This window comes from Erpetoichthys calabaricus, chromosome 5, assembly GCF_900747795.2.
Source record: "Erpetoichthys calabaricus chromosome 5, fErpCal1.3, whole genome shotgun sequence".
Lineage (NCBI taxonomy): Eukaryota > Metazoa > Chordata > Cladistia > Polypteriformes > Polypteridae > Erpetoichthys > Erpetoichthys calabaricus.
This window is the reverse complement of record NC_041398.2, coordinates 174,679,016-174,705,793: the sequence shown is the minus strand read 5'-3', so window position 1 is coordinate 174,705,793 and position 26,778 is coordinate 174,679,016.

Here is a 26,778-nt window from a genome sequence, read left to right as displayed (position 1 = left end):
CTCATTGTGAACTGTAACATGCAAATTCTGAAATCAAAGAGGCAAAAGTGGAATTACAGTATTTAATTTAATTTTGCGTTCTCTCCCTCGCCATGAATGAGTTGCCATGATGACATGAATTCATTACCATTGCCTGTCAAACATTCTACATGTGTCAGATTTTAAAGACGCCTGAAGCTAATAGATTCTAGATGGTAATTGATAATCTAGCACCTGTAAGGTAAATTGATGCACATGCAGGTAAACTTCCCCCTTTTCTTTAGTTACATACATATGCTAGCACCAATTTTTTCATTTTATTTTGGATGCAAATTCTATAGAGCTTTCCTTATTTTCAAATTCTACAGTCCTTATAAAATTACATAAGAATGGCACCTACAGTAACTCATAGTCTGCAGCGTCAGTAGTAACAATAGTGGGTAATGCAGAGAAAACCGCCATTAGTACTGACTTATTCCCAAACAAATGTTTCACAGTATCAAACTGTATTGAATAGCATCAGATCAGGTAGTGGCTGAGATTCCACACTGAAATTTTCTGTGATAAAACAACTAATGCATAGCTAGAAATGATTTTATCATATCCGAAAATAAGTTCCATGAATGAGTGTAATGTTTTCAAATCAGAAGGTGTATGGCCTTGCATAACTGTTTTCACATTTTCTAGATCTGAAATTAGCTCTTCTTGCTAAATTATACCCTTTAAGAATAATAGCAAGGTACAAAATGACATATGGTAAAAATTGCTCATAGCCCCTCATTTGTCTTTTCCCCTTTATAAACTTTTAACAAAATTTACCAAATCCCATACATTTACCACTCTTGTCAGTTACTGCAGTTCAGGAATTTTTCTTCCTTTGATATCTTTGGCCCCAGGCAATTAGATACAGTAAAATAAGCAGGAGAAAGAGCCACACATTTAATGATTATGTATTACTAGCTGTGTAAGACCTGTAAGACTAGCTGTGTGCTGTAAAAAAAACCCGGCTCCTAGAAACTATTGAAATCATCAGAAAAAAAACTGAAATGCAGAATTGGCCATTTTTGTTTTGTGGATGTGCTCGTCCTCCTTTTCTATCAGTGACTAAGCGAGTTTCTCTCTCCTCAGAGGTTTCTTTTTGCCCATGTGCTCACCTCATTTGTGTATTAGCAGCTAAGAGAGTTTGTCTTTCGTCTGCGGTTTCACTTTGGCGACAGAGTCGCTTTCTTTCAACTTCATGCTGTAGCCTCATACATCTTTCTTCTTCCAACTCATTAACGGGGCCGCCTTGCCGGCTCTATGATCTTCATGCTGTAGCCTCACACTTCCAGGTCGGACAGACAGACACACACACACTTCCACATGTAGACGTTTATATATAAGATATGTAGAATGCTCAAAATTAAACAAAGTAGAATGAGTGTAACAAATATCATTACAACCTTGGTAGTCATTAATCTTGCATCAATACATGGTTTTCTGTCCTATGTTTAGTCTGGCTTTGTCTTTATTACCGCATGGCCTCTGATTGGAATGTCACAAACAGGCAGCATGCCTGTCTGAATATGGCCATTGAGAAAGGTGGTCTCTTCATGTACAGATGACAAAACAGAGAAAGTCAGAGTGACCAAGTTATACCAATTTCTGTCAGAAGTTCTGGACCAATGGTACATCATGATACAGAATGGTCATCATTTTCAAGACAAATCCTAAACAGACTCATTTCAGATCAATGGTACACAGACTGCCTTTTCAAAACCTTATCCTCTCTTAGAGCTATGAATCTACTTGTCACTTTCTGGAGAATGGCTAATAAAATGTAGCGTCCCTTCCATTCCAGGCTAAACTTGTTGCTGTTCTATTTATGGCCTTTCATCTCAGGACAATTGTACTTTTAAATAAGAGAAAAGGAAAGAACAAATGTGGCTTCAAACAAAGATTAAGTCATAAAAGCTGGCCTAGATGGTGTCTTTCCTATCAATGAAACCCTAGGGGTAGAAAAAATATCTGGTTTGCCCAGCTTCCTTACTTTTTACAACTAGATGTTTAGACAATTGTTAGACAGTAATAAAAATATTATAAACCTATATGCTAGATATTCTTCTTGGTTACACTCCTATATAGAATGCAACACTGCTTTCAGATTTCAGTTTTTTTTATAAAGTTCAAGAGTTGAGCCATACACAATATCATCAGTATAAAATTGTTCACCATTCTGATTACTCAGAAGAGATAACAATAATAAGAGCTGCTGAAGCAAATCGGCAAGTCTTTATGTGTGATAAATGTGGTCAGAGATTGGCCTTCTTCACAAAGAAGGAGTTGGTAAGTGTTTTAAAAGTCCAGGGTTAGTGATGATCAAAACAGGCAAGTTTGATTTGCCTAAAGTTTCAGGAAACTGACATTAAAATAAATTTCTAAGGTGACTGTAAAACATGAAACTGACTCAAAGGAGAGATGGACATTTTAAGGGTTTTTATTTGGGTAGAACACAAGGAAAACTAGTTCCTAAAGCCTTATTCACAATTCTGTATTTACTTATGTTCTGCGTAAAGTATGTAATCTGTCACACACCAGTAAAATCACTTTACAGTAATTGATGTCTCTCATTCATCTAGTAGAGGAGTTTGTTTCATGTCTCTGATGTATCTTTAGGACTGAAATCACCAACAATACTTGTCAGTCCTATTCACCCAATTTCTCCAAACACAGTTCTTTAACCAATTTATTAATAAACAGCAGAAGGCAGGCTAATCATTACAACTTCAACTTCCTGCTTGCACCAAACTCTTTTCTTTTAACTTTTTATTTTGTCTAGTTTACGTGCTACCATTGCTGACCAAAGTACTAACATGTTACTTTTTGTGTCAACAAAGACTTGACAAAAAACATATTGTGTTTTTTGCAATATGTCTCTTAATAATATGCTGTGTGAAAGGCTCAATATCAAATAATTTTAAATACTTAAAAATGTTAGGACCCTTTACTATTATGATTGAAAAATATGGTTAGACATATGACCAAGCATAAACTACTGTAGTAATGTGTAAACTCATTTCTGGAAGATGCAGGGGGCAGGACTTCTACTGTGTTTATTTGGTGATAATTTTAATTTATTTGCAAGGTAAAATACAAGAATGCTAAAGAGAGATAATGCCTCCAGAAAAAATAATTTATGTAAAAATATCCTTATTAATTACTTTATGCATACAGACATGCACAATATTAATAAACAATGAATGATTCATAACTTGCAAAGCAATTCACTGTAAACAGTAGTCTCCATTTGTTTTTTTCTGAACTTAGCCTTATTTATTGATAGATTTGGTTGAACTTAATTAAAATCCTAAATCAAAACAAAGGCCCACATTGACAAAGTGGCAGCATGGAAAATATAGCTTATTTTTGTTTATACAGTGAGTCTGGCAACTGATCAGGTCAAGAATTGTTATTTACCAGTGTTGAGTTCTATACTAAAAACCACTGTGAATTAAATATAGAGTCAGGCTCATTGGGCACCGCATGCTATAATTGCTAAGTACTTTAAGGAAAGTGAAGTGAAATTGTCTATCAAGTGGCAGTGTAGAGCAGCCTGACTCCATTCACAGACTGAGTGAACTCATACAAATTTTGTACATTCAAATATAGCAAATGTGACAGTGTGTTCAACATATTTTTACCTATTGTGATTTTTGATGACAGCACAATGGCAGATATTCAGCATTTTAAACTCCTTTTCTAGGTTTTCAGTTATTCAGTACACTGACCTGCAGGTGATGTTGAGTATTCATGTGTCTGAACATTTAAATTATGAGGTAAACTCACCCATTAGAGGCTATATCTTGAAGTAGTAGTTGCCGTTCTACAGAGAAGGTACAGGTTGGAGGAAGTATAGGTATTTTTCCAGTTCAAAGTGTAGCACAAAGAAAGGGAATGGGTCTACAAAGTAAAAATTGTGAATTCTACAGAACTTTTGTGTTTTGCTATTTTTAATGTCATTTTGTTGATGTAATTTCCTTTTAGGTGTCCTTTTGGTTGTGGCTTAATAGGCTGTATTGGTCTTATGATGCCAGTCTTGTAATTTATGATGTCATGGCTGCAGGAGTATAAAAGATGGTGCCTCAGCAATCTGATTAGCCTAGTATTTGAATATTTTTTTAAATGATTTACACTTGTTTTGCCATCTTGAGCCATGTTTGTTGCTTTGTTGATTTAGATTTTCTGATAATGACTTTGGCCTGCCTCACGATAAGGAGACCAGGGTACAAGATCTGGGTCCTCCGTGTGGCATTTGCATGTTCTCCCCATATCTGTGTGGGTTTCCTCCCACTGTCCAAAGACATGCAGGTTAGGTGAATTGAAAACACTAAATTAGCCCAAGTATACTTGCCCTGCAAAGGATTGGCACCCTGTCCTTGGTTTGTTCCTGCCTTGTGGTGACTTATGGTATCTGGGTTAGGCTCTAGTACCCGCCACAGCTCTGGTCTGGATTTGGTAACTTAGAAAATTATTTATCTCTTTCATATAGTCCATGGTGCTAATGACTTATACATCCAATAGCTCACAAGGGATTAAATTGTGAAATCTGAGAGCTGAACAATGAAAATTTACATATTCTGAGACAGTCCACTTTGAGGCTGATAAAGCTTTGATGGTAATGGCGACAAAGAGAAGCGCTTTATTTAATATTGTAATGTGGACAGAATACAGTGAAATTGTTACTTGCATGTCTGAACAACATGCAACACTTCGCCAATCCCCTGTGCCATGATAAAAAGCAAAGCATCAAAATACATATCGTCACTTTATTTCATAATAATAATAATAATAATAATTCATTACATTTATATAGCGCTTTTCTCAGTACTCAAAAACACAAATCAATTACATTGTTCTGGTGATTTTATCACTGATCGGCCTCTCACTAGAGTGTGATTACTCTGCTGCCAACAACAACAACCTTTAATTATATAGCACTTTTTTATTTTTATTGAATTTATTAAAAGCAAGTAATATTCCATTCAAACAAGTAAAACTTAAAAAAAACTAAATTCAGTTCAAGTAAAACTTAAAAAACTAAATTTAGTTCAGCCCCCACCCAAGAGAAAGAGAATAAGGCCAACAGCCAGAGTAAAAATTTTAAGAGTAGAAAAGAGGGAGGAGAATCCTATTCTCCAATATAAAAGCTTATTCTAAAATGTGATTGACTAGATCCTGCCAGGTTTTAAAAAGTTTTGAACAGATCCACTAAGTGAGAATTTGATTCTTTCCAGTTTCAAATAGTATATAACATTAGTTACCCACTGACTTAAAAGATGTGGGCTAGGATTCTTCTAGTTGAGCAAGATAAGTCTATGTGCTAATAGTGAAGCAAAGGCAACTACAGTTTGTTTGTCATTCTCCACTTTAAGACCATCTTGGAATACACCAATCCAAAATTATGTTAATTTGGTGTCTGGCCAAAACATATGGCTCACTGAGGCTGGAGCTCAACTACAACATTCACAGGATGAATCTTGCCCTGGAAACATTTTGGACACTTGTAAACAAGATAGATGTGCTTGATAAAAGATTTTAAGTTGAATAATTGTATGCTTTGCACATATGGAGCTAGAATGAATTTTGTACATGGTTGCCTTCCACTCCTTTTCTGAAATCTTGAGTAAGAGATCCTTTTCCCACTGTACTCTGGGATCTTTGAAAGAAAGAGACTTTAAAATGTTTTTATATATTACAGAGATGCTGTCCGAGTCCTCAAGAGTGACCAGTATTTCTTCTGGAATAGAAATAGGTGGGAGGTGAAGAATACTGGGCAGATTTTGTTTATTAAAGTTTCTGATTTGGAGAAAGTGGAAAAATTGTGTTAATGGGAAGCTAAATTTGGAGTGTAATTGTTCGTAGGATGCAAAGACATTATCTGTGTACAAATCTATAAGTCTTTTAATCCCGTATGTTTTCCAAACATTAAAAACTGTACATTTGAGAGGGTTGAAAAGGAGCTTATCAAGAAGGGGTGCCACAGATAAAAGTTTCTCTGTCTTGGAGTGCTTCCTACATTAGTTCCATATTCTGAGTGAATTAAAGACAATTGGATTGTTAGTATATTGATGATAACTTGTATTTACAGGGGCACAAAGCAAGAAATATAAAGAAGAACTGCAGGATTTTATTGTGTGTGTGTTCATCTATTTGTGTCAATTTCCAAGGTTTTATAGCTTGTATATTTGCTGCCCAATAATAGAATTGAAAGTTAGGTAGAGCCATGCCACCTTCTGCTTTAGGTCGTTGTAGGGTTGCCCTTTGGATGCATGGAGGTTTTCAATTCCAAATAAATGAGGTTATGATTGAATCTAATTTCTTGAAAAATGATGTGTTAATGTGTATGGGGATGCTTTGAAACAGAAAAAGAAACTTAGGAAGGATGTTCATCTTGACTGTGTTAATTCTCCCTTCTAAAGTGAGGTGGAGAAGTAGACCATCTATGCATGTGTTAAGTTTTTCCAAACAGACAGAAAGATTTTGTTGAAAAAGAGCTTTATGTTTACTTATGATGTTTACTCCTAGGTATTTAAACTGATCTGCAATGTTAAAAGGGAATGTATATGTATAGTACTATATCATTTGCATATAGTGATATTTTCTGTTCCAGTCCTTCTCTGATAATCCCCTTTGTCTCAGAAGCATTTTGAAAGTAAACGGCCAATGGCTCGATGGCGATTGCAAATAGCAATGGTGACAGTGGGCATCCTTTTCCAGTACCACGTTCTAGTTGGAAGTACTGTGAAATAATGTTCTTGATACAAACTGAAGCTTTTGGACTGATATACAGTAGTTTGATCCATGCACATATGTTTGGGCCAAACCCAAATTTGATGCAATGTAGTGAATAGATAGTCCCATTCAACCATATCGGAAGCTTTTTCTGCATCCAGAGATAATTAGATCTCAGGGGTGTTAGATATTATGGGTGAATATATTACATTAAGTAATGGTCGAAGATTGTAAGCTAAGTCTCTGCGTTTAATAAATTCGGCTCGGTCCTGTGATATTACCTAAAGAAGAACTTTCTTAATCCTTCTAGCTAGAACTTTGGAAAGTATCTTAACATCATTATTCAGAAGTGAGATTGGTCTGTATGATGCACATTGTAATAAGTTCTTATTTTTTTTAGGAAAGATGGTAATTAACACTAGAATTCCTGAAGCTTACAATTTCTTCATTATCCCTGAACTCCTTAAATTTTCCTGACATATGCCAAGAAGCTTGTAGCTCCTTATCACTGTACAAACAGCCTGCTTTTGTTTTGCAAATATGTGATTTAGCAGAATGCAGCCTGTCCCCACCCCCCAACTCCATTCAGCAGTCAGATGAAGGTAACGAAATATCAGGATTTGAAATACATACATTTCATATGAGTTCCATTTGTACAAGGATCTTTGTAAATATAGAATGCCAGTGGAAATGCGGGGCAAGAAACGCTGAACACACAGCCAGAACAGAAAATGTTTTCATATGTTATAGTAATAACAACATAATTTTGATGTGAAGTTTAGGATGTGTGAAGCCCAATTATCTAAGAAGATGTTACTTTTCCTCTCACATGGACATTCATATCAACATGTCACGATTTTTTTTAACTCAGTTTTATTCTTGGATTCTTGAATAAAAAATCATTCAAATGACATGTTGATGTGAATGTCCATGTGTGAGGAAAAGTAACATCCACCATGGACACTGCTGTGTCTGTTTGCTCAATAAGACACCAAGAAGAAATGACTGAGCTACGTTTGTGTGTCTGATTTTATCCCTTAAGCCATAACTTTTACAAGTACCATACATGTACAGACTCAAATCAAATGTATATTTTTATTACATAATAGAAACAGTAATAGCAGCTCATTACTTATGCAGCAGTTCACTGTAGCAGCCAAGCGGACGTGTCTGCTTTGTATTGATTGATAGTTGGGCTTCAGTTTTTACACATTGCCAGGAACATGTGAATTGAACAATTTCTTTTTCTTCGGTTATATTCTTGAATAAAAGCGCACTTGTTTTGTTATAGCTTTTATGATAGTGTTTATTTGATATTTGGACTTCAGTCTTCACACATTATACACTTCACATCAACATTTTGTCAATTATTAATATTTTAAAAATTTCTTGCCTCACATTTCCTGTCATCCTACATTTATACAGATAGTTGTATTCCAAATAATGATATATTATTTACCCAATACAATTCCAGACACCTTACTCAAAGCTCTGACAATTTTGTTCTGACTTGACTTTAGCTGCCTTGGTAGGGGTTGGGATAGCAGGCTGCTTGCTGCTTGTGATGATTGACACATTTGCAAAATAAAGAGGCTGCTGATGACATGCAAGGGAATTTAAGGTGGCATGGCATTATGGATATTTTCATAGGCTTCAGGGATTCTAGTAGTAATGCTTGTCGAAACGTTTGAGGTAAAATTTTATTGTCTCTCACTTCTAATAATGTTGCTAATAAAAGGGGATCTAATAATCTTATTAGCCTTCTTGCTGTGTTCATAGAACAATTCTTTTTTAAATTGCGAAATCAGTACTATTTCTTTTGTTGTCAGGAGGTTAAATTCTGATTGCAAAGCCTGTCTTTTCCTGCCTCATTAGGGAACCTGGCGTGCTCTTGATCTATTCTGGTAATTCCACTAATTAACTCTGATGCCTATTTGGTTTCTGATTTATTTTTGTGGGAGAAATATGCAATACTCTGTCCTCTTAAAAATGCCTTCAGAGTTTCCCGAAGCATTCCTGCAGAAACCTCTGAGGATGTATGTGTCTCTAGAAAAAAATCAATTTGCCATTATAAGTGTTCACATTAGGAATGGATGCAAATATGTTTTGAATGAGTCTCTATCATCCACATTGGGTGTGTTTATGTTTATCAAAATCACTTTACAGTTAAATAAATTACCCGTAACAATCACCTATCGCCCATCAGAATCAGATACTAATGAAATTGTTCTATGTATTAAAATTCCCATACCTCCATTTTTCTTTGTATAGCTGGAGTGGAATATTTGGCCAGTCCAATCTCTTCAAAACTGATCCTTGTTTAATAAGTGGGTCTCCTGTAAAAACACTATCCTGGCATATAGATATGTTAGGTGAGAAAATACCTTCTTTCTCTTTAATTCATGATTTGACATTCCAGCTCACTGTTCACTGGTCATAGATACATTGCTTCTGAGCTTTTGTTGACATCTTATGGTCTAAAATTATTATAGTAAATTATTACATAAGATAGCCTTAACCTTAATTTCCAGGAGTTATTGCTATGAAGCCTATTGTTGTGTTGGCATTTACAATTGTGGGGGTATAAAGGTTAGATTAGAAATAGCTTGCTCTCTTTATCTCCCCCTACCCTCCCCATTTTGCCTCTCCACCCACCCATTTTGCCTCCCCACATGAGGCTAGATTGCACCTCACAAAGTCCCATACCTAGAGACAGAGCACATCCAAAACAAAACAAGCTCCCCAGCATCAGTGTAGAAGGATTAAAATAGAGATACATATTGGCAATACAGTCCAAATACTATAAACCTAGAATATAATCTTAAACAATCCAGAAAGATTAAACACAGGGAATGATATTAAACAGTATCCATGGAGAAGCAGATACCATATGATAATACTATCCTAATACAATAAACCAAGGCTATGATATTAAATAGTCCCCTTTGGGAAGGAAAACAAACAAACAAAAAAAACAAAATAAATAAAAATTTATAATTGTCATTCATATGTAAAAATAGCCAAGAACAAAACAGAATATATAATTATGGCAAAAGTCTTATAATGAATGGACCAGATTGTAGGTAAGATCTTCTTTGCCTTGTCAGGACATGATGTGATTCACAATCGTATTTCAAAAAGTGTCAGGATAAATTTTCTTAGTTCTTTTTCTGCTTCATATGGAGAATTAAAAATGTAGAACTTGCCTTGTGTATACACTCTCAATTTAGCAGGATTTAAGAGGCTGTTTCTGATTTCGACTCTGCATAAGCGCTGTTTAATGCTGTAAATTGCGCCATGTTTAGCAGCTGTTGAAGGTGACAAATATGGAAAAACACAAATGTGGTTATTTTCAAATATAATCTCTTGTTTCAGTCTGAGAAGTGACATACAATTTCATTTTGATTGTAATTTGTCAAAATATACAATTAAGCTTTTAGGTTTTGAGGCATTTGATCCATATACTGTATGTGGCTCAGACATAGGAAGCAGAGGGTTATGGTGCAGAAAACCATATCGGAACTTACTGATGTTAAGAGTGATGTCCCACAGGAGTGAGTGCTAATGTCTGTTCTATTTTTATTGTATATAAATGATTTGGATTGTAGCATAAGTAACAAGCTGGTCAAGACTGCAGATGATACCAAGCTAGATGGATTGGCAAATAATCTAGAATCCATTCAATCATTAAAAATGGACTTGAACAGCATACAGGCTTGGGCAGATTTGTGGCAGATAAAATTTAATGCAAATAAATGTAAAGTATTACATGTAGGAAGTAAAAATGTTAGTTTTGAATACACAGTGGGAGGTTTGAAAACTGAAAGTACACCTTATGAGAAGGATTTAGGAGTCATAGTGGACCTGTCACTATCAACTTTCAGACAGTGTTCAGAAGCTATTAAGAAGGCTAACAGAATGTTAGGTTATATATCATGATGTGTACAGTACAAGTCCAAAGAAGTTATGCTCAAGCTTTATAATGCATTGTTTAGACCTCATCTGGAGTACTGTGTAAAGTTGTGGTCTCCTGGCTACAAAAAGGACATAGCAACTTTGGAAAAAGTGCAGAGAAGAATGACTAGGCTGACTCCAGGGGATGAGTTTTGATGAAAGATTAAAAGAAGTGAGCCTTTTCAGTTTAAGCAATAGAAGATTAAGAGGAGACATGTTCAAAATGTTTAAAATTAACAGGGCAATTAGTACAGTGGATCAAAACTGTTACTTTAAAATGAGTTCATCAAGAACATGACACACAGTTGAAAATTTTTAAATGTAAATTCCACACAAAACATTAGGATGTTTTTGTTTACACAGAGAGCCATAGACACATGGATTAATTTGAATGTAGTGTGGTAGACAGTAGGACTTTAGGCACTTTCAAAACTAGACTTGATGCTACTTTGGAAGAATTAAGTGGATAGGACTGTCAGGATTTGTTAGGCTGAATGGCCTGTTCTCATATAGATTGTTCTAATGTTTTAATTGGACCAAGAGCAACTTAAGTGATTTACTCAGGTTCACACTTTTTGTTGGATGGGAAAAGAACAAAAATCATATATCTTAATGTCCAGTTTTTTATCAACTATGCAATACTGCTTGACTGCAAAAATACATGAAAGGCATATTGTCGTTCTCAGCAGCATCAGGTGCAAGGGAAGGCAATGCTCACTCAATATATTAAAATTTCCAAACTACTTCATTTAATAATAATGCATTTTATTTATATAGAACCTCTCATCAGGTCACTGCACTTTACAGATTTTCAAATGGTCACAATAGGAATAGAAGCACAACAATTGTTCATAAGTAACATTGGATAGAAACTAGGTTCAAAATATTACATATCAAGTAAAAGTTAAACTCATGAAGGAAAAACTTCAGGATTAGGAAAAACAAACAATAGACGTGAAAAACATACAAAGTGCAAGAAGATAATAAACAACCTATTTTGTGCTGCTGAGAACCATCTTAACATTCTAGAAAGACAGGATGAACAGAAGACAAAGTGTAAACAAAATGCCTTCCTGAGCAAGTGTCTTTCCAAGCAAGTGTGGCGTCAGCGGAGTTAATTACTTTCTGGAGGTCATTGCAAGGTGTGTACAGCAGAAGGCTCCAACACCCATAGAGCACAGGATAGTTTGGGTCATGACAAGATTACTCGCTCAATAGACCAGAGTGGGTGGTGTAGTGATGCAGGAGGTTACAAATGTATGCCAGTGCAAAGCCCTTTATAACTTTATAGGTTAGCAATAGCCTAAAACATAGGCACCCAATGAAAACTGAAGAGAATAGCTTTTATATGCCAAATGCTTAAAATGTGAATGAGGATTCTTGCAGGGTTGGATCTGAGATATTAGACTTGAAGGGGCTCCTACTATACCAAGAGGTTTTTAATATGAGAACAAACAGACATTGGATATGCTGCAGAGGTGTGATGTTACTTAATTTAATAATAAAAAGGATGATTCCAAAATGACACTAAGATTATTTGCAGAAGATGAAGGTATGATAGTATCATCACTTAGATCTGGTATCAACAATTAGTAGCCTGCAGGCCAAAGACAAATTTTCTCTGACTCAAAGTCATCCACCAACACTTTTTTTGATATTTTAACATTATGTAGAATGTATACATGTCAGGCATCTATAAAATCAGGCATGCTTATGCAGTGCAAAAGTGGGAGGGCCTGAATTCAAGCTAAGGTACACAAGATGCTGGAGAGAATTCATAATGAAATTATATATAGTAATTCACGCCATGTTAGACACTTTTATTATAAAGTCAGCAGCGAGAATTGGGTGGTATGGGAAGTCTCCCCTTCAAAACCCAGTGTCATAAATAGTTTAAATGTGACACTTAGAGCATAAGGGATGGTGCCCTAGCACCCTCAGCCCAAACCTCACTCCACTGCGTAGCATGTACTTTCTGTTCCTTTGAGAATTCTGCTCAATCAAAATATCAGACATAAACACATAAACGCATCATAGTTGTGTTGTCAGTTAATTCATCAATGGCTAGGGATATATGATCACCCTGCCTAAAAGCCACTGTCACTCAGATTTGGATATATTTTTCCAAGACATGTACACAATAATGTGCATGAGTTGCAACAGACAGTGGTACCTTTTTCACTTATTTAATAGCATTATCCATCAACATATCATTAGCAAGATCTGATAAAATGACTATAATGCACTGTTTTAATGCGTTCACATTAGTGAAGGCTTTTTTGTGCTTAGCCAGTATCTATGAAGCTTGGAGGGAAGCGCATGTTGCTCGTTCTTGCAGAATTAGTGTACAGGTGAGTATTTTCCTACTGTGATCATGGCTTTATAATGTTTGGCCAACTTTTGATTGTCTGACCTGTTTGATCTGCAATGAAACAGTCACTATCATAAAAGAGTACAATGTGAGGCCCCACTACCTTGAGAAGCTTGGCAGTTTCAATGGTTCTTATCCCTCAGTCTTTTATGATAGTGACAATTTTATTGCAGATCAAACAGGTTAGCCAAGCTTTATACAGACATAATTTTTGCTCTGTTCTTCATTGAAATTAGGGTTTCTTGTGATTAAGTTTCAAGGGCACATTGACAGAGACATTTTTGTCAGCCAACCCACTCTGATAGGTAACTGGCAAAATAAATTTTGAGTATAATATACTTCCTCCCTAATCCACCAGAATATCACTAATAACCCAGCACAAAGCTACAAATAATATGACCAAGGGAAAGCAATTAGATACAAAAAAACAAGGAGCCAAAGACAGAAATCTTTGAGGATCTTCATGTGTGACTGGTGCTAAGCTAGACCTGCTGCTACCAGGACTAATGCTAAATTAGTCACACAGCATGGCAATTGCACTTAGATTTGTAACTGACTGAGTGAAAAAAGATTTTCTGATATCCTATTGTGTGACCATATATTAATTAAAAATAAATTCCAAGGTATTAATTATTCCTGTTCATCATTAAATTAAAAAATAAATATCTCTATCTGGATTACTCTGTCCCAATTTACATATGCTGAACAAAACTCAGCTATCACATATGGAGTAGGTTTGTTACCTCTTTTGTGAATTTTTTTGGCTAAATCCTAGGATGGAGGATGCATGGACTAGTAATACTTAGAGCTGTTCTTACAAGCTTTATGGTCTCAGAATATTCGCCTAAGAAAAGGAATCAAAAGAACTGATAAACAAAAAAAAAATTGACAATGGTTTAGACGGCAGGCTGGATTATGGATCCATATGTAGGAGAGGTATTTAACAGCAAGGTGACTAGGTGTCCAACAAAACATGGTACTGTTTGGCCTGAAAAAGATTCATTAACCTTTCTGATCAAACTAAAGCAAGTAGACATTCAAGGCACAGTTTGCAGATAAGTGCAAAATGACTTAAATGCAGGAAGCAAAAGGTTATGGTGTGAGAAACTTTATCAGAATTAGGGGCCCGTTAGGGATCAGTGCTGGGGTCACTGCTCTTTTTAACCTGCATATATGATCTGAATGCCAAGCTATTAAGTTTGCAGAAGGAACTAACTAGTTGGAATGGCAGATAATACAGAAGTTTTTGTTTAATCCAAGTGGATTTTGGCAGAATGTAAGTATATTTGTGGCAAATGAAATCTGTAAGTAAATGTAAGAAATTATATACAGAAAGTAAAAATGTTAGAACTGAATACATAATATGATGTTACTTCTAAGTACACCTTAAGAGAAGGACCTACCGTAGGTGTCATAATGGACATGCAGATGCCATTAGAAAGACTAATAGGATGTTAAGTATACAGCCTGATGTGTGGCGTGTAAGTGAAGGGAGGTTATGCTTAAGCTATATAACACACTTGTAGCTCTTATTTGGAATATTGTGTGCCCCCATATTATAAAAAGGCATAGCACCTATGCAGAAACTCCAGAGAAGTTGAACTTGGCTGATACTAAGACTGTGAAGCGTGAGTTATGATGAATGATCGAGAGTGTTGGATCCTTTAAGTTTAGGCAAATGGAGATTAAGAAGTGATTAAGATGTGATGTGATTTTAAAGTGTTTAAAATTATGAACAGAATTAGTACAAAGGATTCCAGATGTTATTTAAAATATGGTCTTCAACAAGAAAATGGTGATACAGATAAACTTGATAGAAAGTTATGTTCACACAGAGAATCATAATCACATTAAATAAATTACTAAGGAGTGTACTACAGAGCAGGGACCTTGAAAATTTGACTTGATGTCATTTTGGAGATATTAGGTAAATAGAATTGGTGAGTTTGTTGGGGAGAATTGTTCTAATGTTCTAATGTATATGGTTCATCACCACAGGATGAAGTGTGAAGATTAGTAGACCATTATTAGTGGGACAGATTTGGATTACTATACTTTAATAAACAAATGTAGAAAGTCACTGAACAAGCAGGTTTACATGGGACCAGAACTTTGAATGATGGGTGATCTGTCTAAATTTGTCCTGCATGAGGGGCCCAGGTGGGTGTGAGAATACTTGCAAGCCTCTAGCAGAAAGCTATGCAGTTGGAGTTTGTATCGGATTATATGTAGGTTACCTAAATGTGACTTTGAGTTGCAGAGAAGGAACGTTTGTTGTTTGTGCATTAAAATGGTATGATAACTGACTCTGGATTGAAATAAGTAGACTTCAGGGTTTCCCGGTTAAGGATGAATATTTTTGGAAGTGACTGATCGAGAGAATTGGCCTTGGCTGATCTAAATCTGAATTGTAATACATTAAAGTTATAGTGCTGTTAGATGGCAAACATGTTAATCACACTTTTCTTTCTTTCAAAAACCACAGTATCTGTTGAAGACAGGTAGTACAATACTTTAAAAAAAATGTTGCTATCTTTTGTTCTATGTGTATCACCTGCACATTTCCTCTGTATTTGTATGTGCATGAATGTTTCTTCACCTTGCTCCCGCTCTCAAGTGTTTTCCCATAAAGCCTGCTTCACACCACCAATCTGCTTTCATACTTGCTGTCTTTGAAGGTGACGCTCTCAGCGTGCCTCGTATAACTTTACTCCTTTTCGTGCATCTCACTCTCACACTTCCCCTTTTGATCATGCCACCAAAGCCAAACTCAGATTGCTCAGAGGGACTAGACACACCGACTTTAGTGTTTTATTATATAGTAGATATGCAATATGCAAAAAAAATTGGCAAATCAATATGCGGACAATGATACAAATTTCCATACCAGATCGGTCGAGCCCAGGGTTAACAACGACCGCCACCAGTACTGTTAGCCAACAGGGTGCTGGTGGAAATTGGGCTACTGTTGGCCGTGGAATAAGAAGGAGAAGAAGAGGGGGGAGATGTGTCCAGAGGCAGGAGGAGAGGAGGAAGGTAAAGAGAGTGGAACTGAGGGTAGGAACTTTGAATGTTGACAATATGACTGGTAAGGGGAGAGAGTTAGCAGATATGATGGAGAGAAGGAAGGTTGATATATTGTGCGTGCAAGAGACTAAATGGAAGGGGAGTAAGGCCAGGTGGATCGGAGGTGGATTCAAATTGTTCTATCATGGTGTGGATAGGAGGAGAAATGGAGTAGAGGTTATTCTGAAGGAACAGTATGTCAAGAGTGTTTTGGAGGTGAAAAGAGTGTTAGACAGAGTAATGATTATGAAGCTGGAAATTGGAGGTGTGATGATGAATGTTATTAGTGCATATGCCCCGCAAGTTGGGTGTGTGATGGATAAGACAGAAGGTATTTGGAGTGACTTGGATGAAGTAATGAACAGTGTACCCAAGGGACAGAAAGTGGTGACTGGAGTGGATTTCAATGGACATGTTAGTGAAGGGAACAGAGGAGACGAGGAGGTGATGGGTAGGTATGGTGTCAAGGAGAGAAATGAAGAAGGTCAGAGGATAGTGGATTTTGCCAAAAGGATGGACATGGCTGTGGTGAATATGCATTTTAAGAAGAGGGAGGAACATAGGGTGATGTACAAGAGTGGAGGAAGATGCACATAGGTAGATTGCATCCTATGCAGAACAGTCAATCTGAAGGAGATTGAAGACTGCAAAGTGGTGGCAAGGGAAAGTGTAGTTACGCAGCATAGGATGGTGGTCTGTAGGATGATGTTGGAGATCAAGAAGAGGAAGAGAGTGAGGGCAGAGCCAAGGATCAAATGGTGGAAGTTGAAAAAGGAAGACTTCAAGGTTGAGTTTAGGAAGAAGGTGAGACAGGCACTGGGTGGTAGTAAAGAATTACCAGACAGTTGGGAAACTATAGCAGATGTAGTAAGGGTGACAGCAAGAAGGGTGCTTGGCGTGACATCTGGACAGAGGAAGGAGGAAATGTAAACCTGGTGGTGGAATGGGAAAGTACGGGAGAGTATACAGAGGAAGAGGATGGCAAAGAAGAACTGGGATAGTCAGAGAGATTCAGAAAGTAGACAAGAGTACAATGAGATAAGGCGCAAGGTGAAGAGAGAGGTGGCGAAGGCTAAAGAAAAGGCGTATGAAGAGTTGTATGAGAGGTTGGACACTAAGGAGGGAGAAAAGGACCTGTACCGATTGGCTAGACAGAGGGACCGATCTGGGAAAGATGTGCAGCAGGTTAGGGTGATAAAGGATAAAGATGGAAACATACTCACAAGCGAGGAGAGTGTGTTGTGCAGATGGAAAGAGTACTTTGAGAGGCTGATGAATGACGAGAACGAGAGAGAGAAGAGGTTGGATGATGTGGAGACAGTGAATCAGGAAGTGCAGCGGATTAGCAAGGAGGAAGTAAGGACAGCTAGGAAGAGGATGAAGAATGGAAAAGCTGTTGGTCCAGATGACATACCTGTGGAAGCATGGAGGTGTTTAGGAGAGATGGCAGTGGAGTTTTTAACCAGATTGTTTAATGGAATCTTGGAAAATGAGAGGATGCACGAGAAGTGGAGAAGAAGTGTACTGGTGCAGATATTTAAGAATAAGGGGGGTGTGCAGGACTGCAGTAACTATAGGGGGATAAAATTGATGAGCCACAGCATGAAGTTATGGGAAAGAGTAGTGGAAGCTAGGTTAAGAAGTGAGGTGATGATTCGTGAGCAGCAGTATGGTTTCATTCCAAGATAGAGCACCACAGATGCGATGTTTGCTCGGAGGGTGTTGATGGAGAAGTATACAGAAGGCCAGAAGGAGTTGCATTGCGTCTTTGTGGACCTGGAGAAAGCATATGACAGGGTGCCTCAAGAGGAGTTGTTTTATTGTATGAGGAAGTCGGGAGTGGCCGAGAAGTATGTAAGTGTTGTACAGGATATGTACGAGGGAATTGTGACCGTGGTGAGGTCTGTGAGTAGGAGTGATGGATGCATTCAAGGTGGAGGTGGGATTACATCAGGGATCGGCTCTGAGCCCTTTCTTATTTGCAATGGTGATGGACAGGTTGACAGACGAGATTAGACAAGAGTCCCAGTGGACTATGATGTTTGCTGATGACATTGTGATCCGTAGCAATAGTAGGGAGCAGGTTGAGGAGACCCTGGAGAGGTGGAGATATGCTCTAGAGAAGAGAGGAATGAAGGTCAGTAGGAACAAGACAGAATACATGCGTGTAAATGAGAGGGAGGCCAGTGGAATGGTGAGGATACAAGGAGTAGAGCTGACAAAGGTGGATGAGTTTAAATACCTGGGATTAACAGTACAGAGTAATGGAGATTGTGGAAGAGAGGTGAAAAAGAGAGTGCAGGCAGGGTGGAATAGGTGGAGAAGAGTGGCAGGAGTAATTTGTGACAGACGGATATCAGCCAAAGTGAAAGGGAAGGTCTACAGGACGGTAGTGAGACCAGCTATGTTATATGGGTTGGAGACGGTGGCACTGACCAGAAAGCAGAAGACAGAGCTGGAGGTAGCAGAGTTAAAGATGCTAAGATTTGCATTGGGTGCGACAAGGATGGATAGGATTAAAAATGAGTACATTAGAGGATCAGCTCAAGTTGGACGGTTGGGAGACAAAGTCAAGGCGAGATTGCGCTGGTTTGGACATGTGCAGAGGAGAGATGCTGAGTATATTGGGAGAAGGATGCTAAGGATAGAGCTGCCAGGCAAGAGAAAAAGAGGGAGGCCAAAGAGAAAGTTTATGGATGTGGTGAGAGAGGATATGCAGGTGATGGGTGTAACAGAGCAACAAGATGCAGAGGACAGAAAGATACAGAAGAAGATGATCCGCTGTGGTGACCCCTAACGGGAGCAGCTGAAAGATGAAGGTATGCAATATGCATTCAGATATGATTGTAATAGAATTTAAAGTTAAATATGGTGTCCAACAGAGTTTAGGGATGGAACTATTTTGCTGCAATTAGGAAGCTTACTTTGAAAATGCAATATTAATTTTTACTTGAATGTTGATAACATTGTCATTAATCAACCTTAATTAAGATGTGACTTTAATTAATTGCTCTAATGAGTTAAAGGTTTGATAAAGGGCAACTATATGTTTATATGCATTGTCAAAACTGAAATTCTGTTATTGTGTTTAAAGTATGAATACAATAACAAGGTACTTTCAAAATGTAACTTGTTAGACTTGAATATTCATTTGGCTAAATCATCCAAATATAAACGTTACTGTATCTTTGGCAGTGAGTCCTTTAGCTGTCAAATTACTACAATATCCAAGACTGAAAAGTTAACCTACTTTTTCATTATACAGGATACAGAAAAGTTCATTCATTTTTTATTATTTTAAACAGAATTGTCTGTTAAAATGCTCCATTCTATTGACATTCAAATCATTCTATTACCAGCGTGCTCTTAATTTAAAAATGCTACAGAATAACTTTAAATCAGAATCATGACCATATAACTCATTTTCTTAAGTCTTTACACTGGGTTAGTGCTGACAAAAATCCATGTAAAATATAAAACAGTTATTGACTTTGGGCATCCTTTTACTCAGCAAAACTTAGTAATGTGTACATTGCAATCTGAAGATGTAGACTATTGAAATTCTAACACTAAATAAGCCTGTTGTATGGGAATAATAACTTAAAAATCTGCTTAGCTACTTAGGTACATGGATTGCAAAACTTGGAATGATCTTGCTGCTAGAATAAAGAATAATCCATTTAAATTCAGGGGTACTGATTTCCAGAAGATAATTAAGTTGTTCTTACTGAAAAATGTCTCCTAGTAATAAAGCATCATTACCAGTTGTTAGTTACCCTTTCAAATTATATTCTTCTTTTCGCTATGCTGCTTTTGACCAAGCTGTACTGTACTAGAAAATGCCAGTGAATGCTTTTGTTCAAGATTTCAGCAGTAGGGGCAGAAGTTGTGGCTAAAAGATGGTTGCTGAGTGTAATGGTGATAACCCTATGACTTATTGATTGACACCATTGATGCGGAATTCTGTAAACTTAAAGAGAGAAGCCTTCAGTGAAAGAATCTTATGAATTTCAGTGACAGGAACCAAGAAACTAAGAATGTAGCATCTGCAGCTATGTCAGCCTCCAAAGTGAAAACTTGTGTACAGAAGGAGTTTGGTTAGGTCACAGAGAATGTCACTGCAGAAACGGAAGGAGGCGCAACTACTACTCTGTTCTTTATATGAGTGGAGAAACATTGATGTCAACTATAAACATTATCCAGAAGTGAAATGAGAACTTTGAGGAACTCTTAAACCCAGTTGATACTCCTTACTTGATGGTGATGATGCTACAAAATGTGATTTGCCTTTTTATTTTTAAATACAGGATTCTACAGTGATTAAAAAAATCCATAGTGTGAAGGCTACTGGGGTGAATAAAGTTAGTTTTGAAATGCCAAAAGCAATGAGAGTGTAAGGGTGTGTTAGTTTACAAGCCTTGATATTGGAAGATTGGAGAGGTGGTTCCCATATTAAAAAGGGGGACAATATACTAAGGATGGCATCTAATTTAGGTTGCTAATGTGCCTAAAGCAGAAGCAAAGAAATATGTGCAACAAATAAAAGCATTACAAATTGGATAGATAGCCGCTATTCTTCCTAGGCGTCTATGCAACATATGCGTCTAGATGGCCAGGCAGGACTTAGTCTTTGCATTGTGTCTTTGATATAGCATGGTCACTGGATGGAATCAATGGAATGAGACACTGGGATTCTGTAGAGCCCCAGGCTCCCCTTTCAGGTAGAGGTTCTGCCTGACCCAGAAATGCTTCCTGGTTACAGCACAGACATGCTGGAATTTTTCCCAAGAATCAGTTAAAAAGGAGTTCTCCTCCTCTCCTAGGGAGTCAGAGTTAGGAGTGGGAGAGGGCAACACTTAACGGGTATTGAGGCAGAGGAGAAGAGAGAAACAAAGGAACAGGTTTGGGGTTTGAAATGCCCCCCCCCTCCCCCCCCAGTGGTCACAAAGAATATAAGAAAAGAGACTCTTTCTTAAACCTAAACACAGAATCCAGTAGTAATTATGCAAATTCTATTCTGTTTGTGAAACATTGGACTTTTGCTACAACTATATTTCACTCAACTACATCTTTGTCTTGTTAAATTTGTAGTGCTTGTTTTTATAACACATATAAATCAAGCTCAAGCAGCATACAACTGCAGGCAAAGTGATTTTATGTTTTCACTGTCTATGTGTTATTAATGTTCAAGCAGCATCCATCAATGCAAACGACCAAGTGTTGATTTACAGTGATTGACATAACTTTACCCATTAAATCTGCATAACTGGTTCAGGTTTAGAAGAAACAAAGTAAATAGGGCACCAATAAAAGACCAAGGACAGCCCACTAGAGATCTCACCAAACGTTAGTATTGGTCTGATGCTAAAACAATACAGAAACAAATAACAGATAATTCCCCAACTCAACTCGTCCTCGAGCTGCTTCTTCCATGTAAACCTGACTGACAAACTATTTCCACTACCTAATGGTGGGTTCTATTCTTAGAAAGCATAAAATTGCTTTCCATTGTTATGCAGACGATACTCAGGTTTATGTACCCCTCAAACGCAAGGATGCTTACTCCATACAAACTTTGGTTATGTGCCTAGAAGAGGTGAAAGCTTGGATGGCAGTAAACTTCTTAAATTTTAATGAAAATAAGACAGAGGTTATAGTTTTTGGTCCTGGGGGCACCAGTGGGTCTATTTCTACTTCTGCTCCTGTGGATTTGGGTCCCCTTGCACAATATGGTACACCTGTCATTACAAATCTGGGTTTTAGGATAGATGAGGATTTTAGACTGGACGGTCAGATCAGCGCGGTGGTGAAATCTTGTTTTTTTCAGCTGAGACGTTTGGCGAAGATAAAAAACATTCTTTCCAAAGATCAATTTACAACAGTAATCCACGCTTTCATTACAACCCGGTTGGACTATTGTAATTCGTTGTATGTTGGTGTTAGCCAGTCCACCCTGTCTCGGCTCCAGCTGGTGCAAAATGCTGCTGCACGCCTTTTAACTGGCACGCGAAAAAATGAGCACATTACACCTGTGTTATCCTCACTGCACTGGCTGCCTGTTCAGTTTAGAGTTCATTTTAAGATTCTTTTATTTGTTTTTAAGTCCTTAAATGGGCTTGCTCCGCCCTACCTCGCTGAGCTGCTGCATATGCACTCTCCTTCCCGCTCACTCAGATCAGGTGGTCAGCTGCTTCTGGATGTGCCTTGGACTCAGCGAAAGCTCAAGGGGGATAGGGCTTTTTCCGTTGTGGCTCCAAGGCTCTGGAATTCACTGCCGATCCACATTAGACAGGCCTCCTCACTGCCCATTTTTAAGTCTGCTCTTAAGACTTACCTCTTTGGTTTGGCGTTTGATCCTGTGTGAGCAGTTGATTTTACTCTGTTTTAACTCTGTTTAGTTGTGTTTACTATGTTTTAATTAGTTTCATTTATTGTATTTTATTTTACTTATTTATTATTTTGTTTTTGTTTAAAATTTATTTTAGCCTATGTTCAGCACTTTGGTCAGCGGCTGTTGTATGTAAAGTGCTTTATAAATAAAGTTGACTTGACTTGACTTCCTGCCAATTTAGTTTTGTAAGTGACCTGTGATACCAATAACTTCTAGTTTCTTAAGTAACCTTTAGTTCTGAATGGTATCAAAGACTTTTTGAAAATCAACGTAAATTAGGTGGTATGCTTTGCATTTGCCTACTACTCCAGTTTTTAAAAAAATCTAACAGATTAGTTTGGCATGATTGGTACTGGATGTTTGGCAATGCAATAGCAAATAAACATCAGATGCATTATAAACATCACAGCGTCATTGGCTGGTTTTGGCTTGCTGTTGTCAGTGGTTATATACAACAGATGGCACACAAGTATTTAGATAGATACTTTACTTAATGCTAACATTTAATATATACTGTATATAGTATGTATACATACATATATATATATATATATATATATATATATATATATATATATATATATATATACATATTGTAAGACTTGCCCGGACACCACCAGTCGGAAACCACATCTTTATAAAATTCACACGTTTATTAAACATAAATAAACAGAGGAACACAGTCCCAAACACCAACACAATGCACTCAGCACTAATCACCCCTTGCTCAGACTACTCCCTCTCAGTCCTTGGCCGACTTTCTTCTCCTCTCGGGAGCTTTGTCCTGCTCCCACTCCTGACTCAAGCTCCCCGATTGTAGGAAGGCTGCCCCTTTTATTCCTGCCCGGATGTGCTCAAGGTGGCTGATCACGTCCTTCCAGCAGCACTTCCTGGTGTGGCGGAAGTGCTGCCCTTTGCACCGGAAGCACTCCGAGCATCCCTGGCAGGTTCTTCCACCATCTTGCCGAGTGTGGCGGAAGTAACTATTTCCGGGTTCGAGGCTTAAAGCGCCCCCTGGCGGTGGCCACGGGTCCCAATGAGTTAAAACCTTTTTACTCTTCTCCCGTGGTCCTCTCCTGCTCCAGGGCGGTTGCTCCCTCATGACCCGGAAGCCATAAAGGTCACCTTCCGGTCCTTCTAGGCGTCCCGGTCGGGTCAGAACCACAGCCATCTGTGACAATATATGCACTCTTGAGAGAGAACTTGAGGGTTTGTTTAATGGTAATTCCACCCCAAGTCGATAGTTAAGTCAGTCTATTTGTTAACGCCAGTCTGAAAAGACGCATCTGTGTTTTACAACATTTCTGCTATTTTCTCACCAATTATAGAGAGTTCACCTACACAGTGCCCCCAGCTCTTTATCTTGTTTTGGTATTTTGTTTTATAATATCTGTTTAAATTATTATTGTACATATTATGAAATATAGTGAGTTAACTGGAAAAATTATAAGCAAGTAAATAACAAACATTTTAAGCTAAAACTCAAAACAATATGAGCCTTCTCAGTCTTATGTTGCCTTTTCAGTATGTCCTTATGATGTCCACAGAATGATGCCCAACCTAGAAAGGCACAAAAACAGTCCCGATAAATGATAAAAAGTCTATGCTCCTCTTGACCAACCTACACTGTCTACTTATAACTCTCCTTAAAGATTCCCAGCCTTCCTCTTCCACAATGCACTGCAATTCATTTGTACCTGACTATTTTCCTCTCAGGACTCAGAACTTATCCCAAATGAGGATAGGAGGCCCTTATAAGGATGGTTGCAGAAGTATCTCTGGTGCTACTTCAGCCAGCCAGGAAGCAATTCTGGGTTACCTCTATTCCCACAGAGACTCCAGCAAATGGTACACTTCCCAACAGCCTCAATGATAACCTGAATCACAACAGTAGAATAACACTGTTGCCCACTAGTGACCCGTGAATTTACTGCTATATTACAGTGAACACCCAACTAAAAACCTTTTTGCATAGCACCCCAATGCCATTCACTTCTATATTAAACACTATATGATTGTACTAATTTGTGTAAGGTATCAAATTGCACAGCATAAAGCTTTGGCATTCCTCATGTATCTATGCATTTAAAAATTCACTTTAAGAATATCTGAGACAACTCTATTACCTATATCATTGCAGTAACTACTGGAAAAGCAACATTAGCAATGTAAAATAACTGTTTTTTTCCTCAGTTCCATGCTGCAGACTTCTTTCACTTCATCAACTAATTTATTACTGAGCTTCCTGGCCAGTGTCATCTATATACTGTATATAAAATTCTTTTCGCGTTTGAAACGGAAATTACATATGACCACGCAATATGGAAATTCATTCTTTTCGCGTTTGAAATGGAAATACGTATGACCACGCGATATGGAAATTACGTATGACCACAGAACATATTATAATACAGGAACTAATCACTTCGTTTGTGGACGCCATTTTTATATCGTCTTTACGAATTGTTATTATTTGTGTGAGAGTTATTTTACTGATATTGAAAAGAAGTAAACACAAACACCCCGATCTATCCCATAGAAGTGCGCCCCGCGTCACCCGCTCCCAGCCCTCCTCTCTGGACTACAACGCTGAGCCGTCAGCGGGTTCTGACAGAGAAATTTTATTTATTCGTCCAAGTGACTGTCGCGGAAACTGTCACATTGTAACTTTTTTTTAGTTGGCAGTACTTGATAGTAGAAGAGATGAGGAAAACAGCTTTGCATCTTTCTACTTTTTAACTGCGCCGAGTTGTAAATAATGTGAAGATGAGACTGCCTTCAGTGGCGAGGGGTCGTGAGAACAAAGTGGATGCTGGGAGGTGCAGAATGTCTGGCTGCTCCGCCGGGTCGAGAGCTTCGCAGTTTCGGGCAGCGTCCTCTCTTCTGGCACTGTTTGTGACACTTCAAGTGCCCCGTCGGCTCTCGGGAGAGTGCAAATCTTTGCGAATGACTTTGATCCGCGCAATCAAAGCAGAAGTCTGTTTGTAAATTGCCCTGCATGACTACTTACTGTCCCTTAAGGTGAGTTTGGGTCACTAAAACCCTGCAACATTCAATGTTGCTTTTGTGATCAATTATTTTAAGAAGATGGAGAGTTTACATCTAAGAAGATGTACAGACCTCTGCATGTAAAGTGTTGGACTTGGGAATTGTTTGGACCTTCTGCCCGTTAAGCTCGGAAGGGCAGTGTCCACATTTATCAGAATTATTTTTCTCTTAAATCACAGGAACGTAGTGCAAGGTTGTCAGGCAGAAATTTGGACAATCACATAGAAAATGTAATTTCTATACCACAGAGGTCGTGTAGCGCCTTTCACAAGGAATCTACTACCGACAGATGATCCAAATACATTTTAGCTGCTGTTAGTACTACTTACCTGTTGTGTTATACCGCCTTTAAAATGTAGTTTACCCGAAACCACTCCAGTAGTGCTCAATGTATCTTTACTTCTTAAATGTTAATGTTTTACTGTTTAATAACTTATAGACTACATTTTATTTTTTTCCCTTGCACTCTGTGTGAGAAGCCACTGGGTAATCAGCTAGTTGTAAATATTTTAATGTATTGACAGCTTTTAGGGTGTATATTAAACCCACATTTAACATAAGTGAAAGTGATGTAAAATAAACACCAAACACCATTCATATAAAAATGTAAAAAAAATGTAACTCTGTACCAGTTCCCACCTTGCAGTAGAATAGTTGCACAATGGGTATTACTGTTACCTCACAGCTGCAAAGCCTCAATTTATTTACCTTTCCACTTCCTTCCTATTTGAATATTGCATGTTAATTGGTAAGTCATATGGATTTTTTAGTTAATATATAATAATCTTTAACAATCTATTATAAGTATATATATATAGTGGCAATGACGCTTTATAGGCATCAACCCAAAAAGATTATTTTGTCTTCCCCGTGTCCCACAGGCCCTACATTGTCTCAAAAACACCAAAAGAAAAACACCCAAAAACAAACTCTTCTTTCTCCTCCACTCCTCCCAGGCAACTTTGTCATCCTCCTCCCGAGTCTGGCACCTTGAGTAGTGGCTGCAGGCTCTTCTTATAGTCCATGCGGAAGTGCTTCAGGTGATAGGCTGCATTCCAGCCCACAGCGGCTCGTTAAGCCGTGCAGTTCTTTTTGGTGGTGGCCACGGAGCCCAAAAGGGCTGAGCCCTGAAGTCCCACGCCTGTGGCCCCGATGTAACCCAGGAAGGCTGCCACCACACGTTCTGGGGGATGTAGTG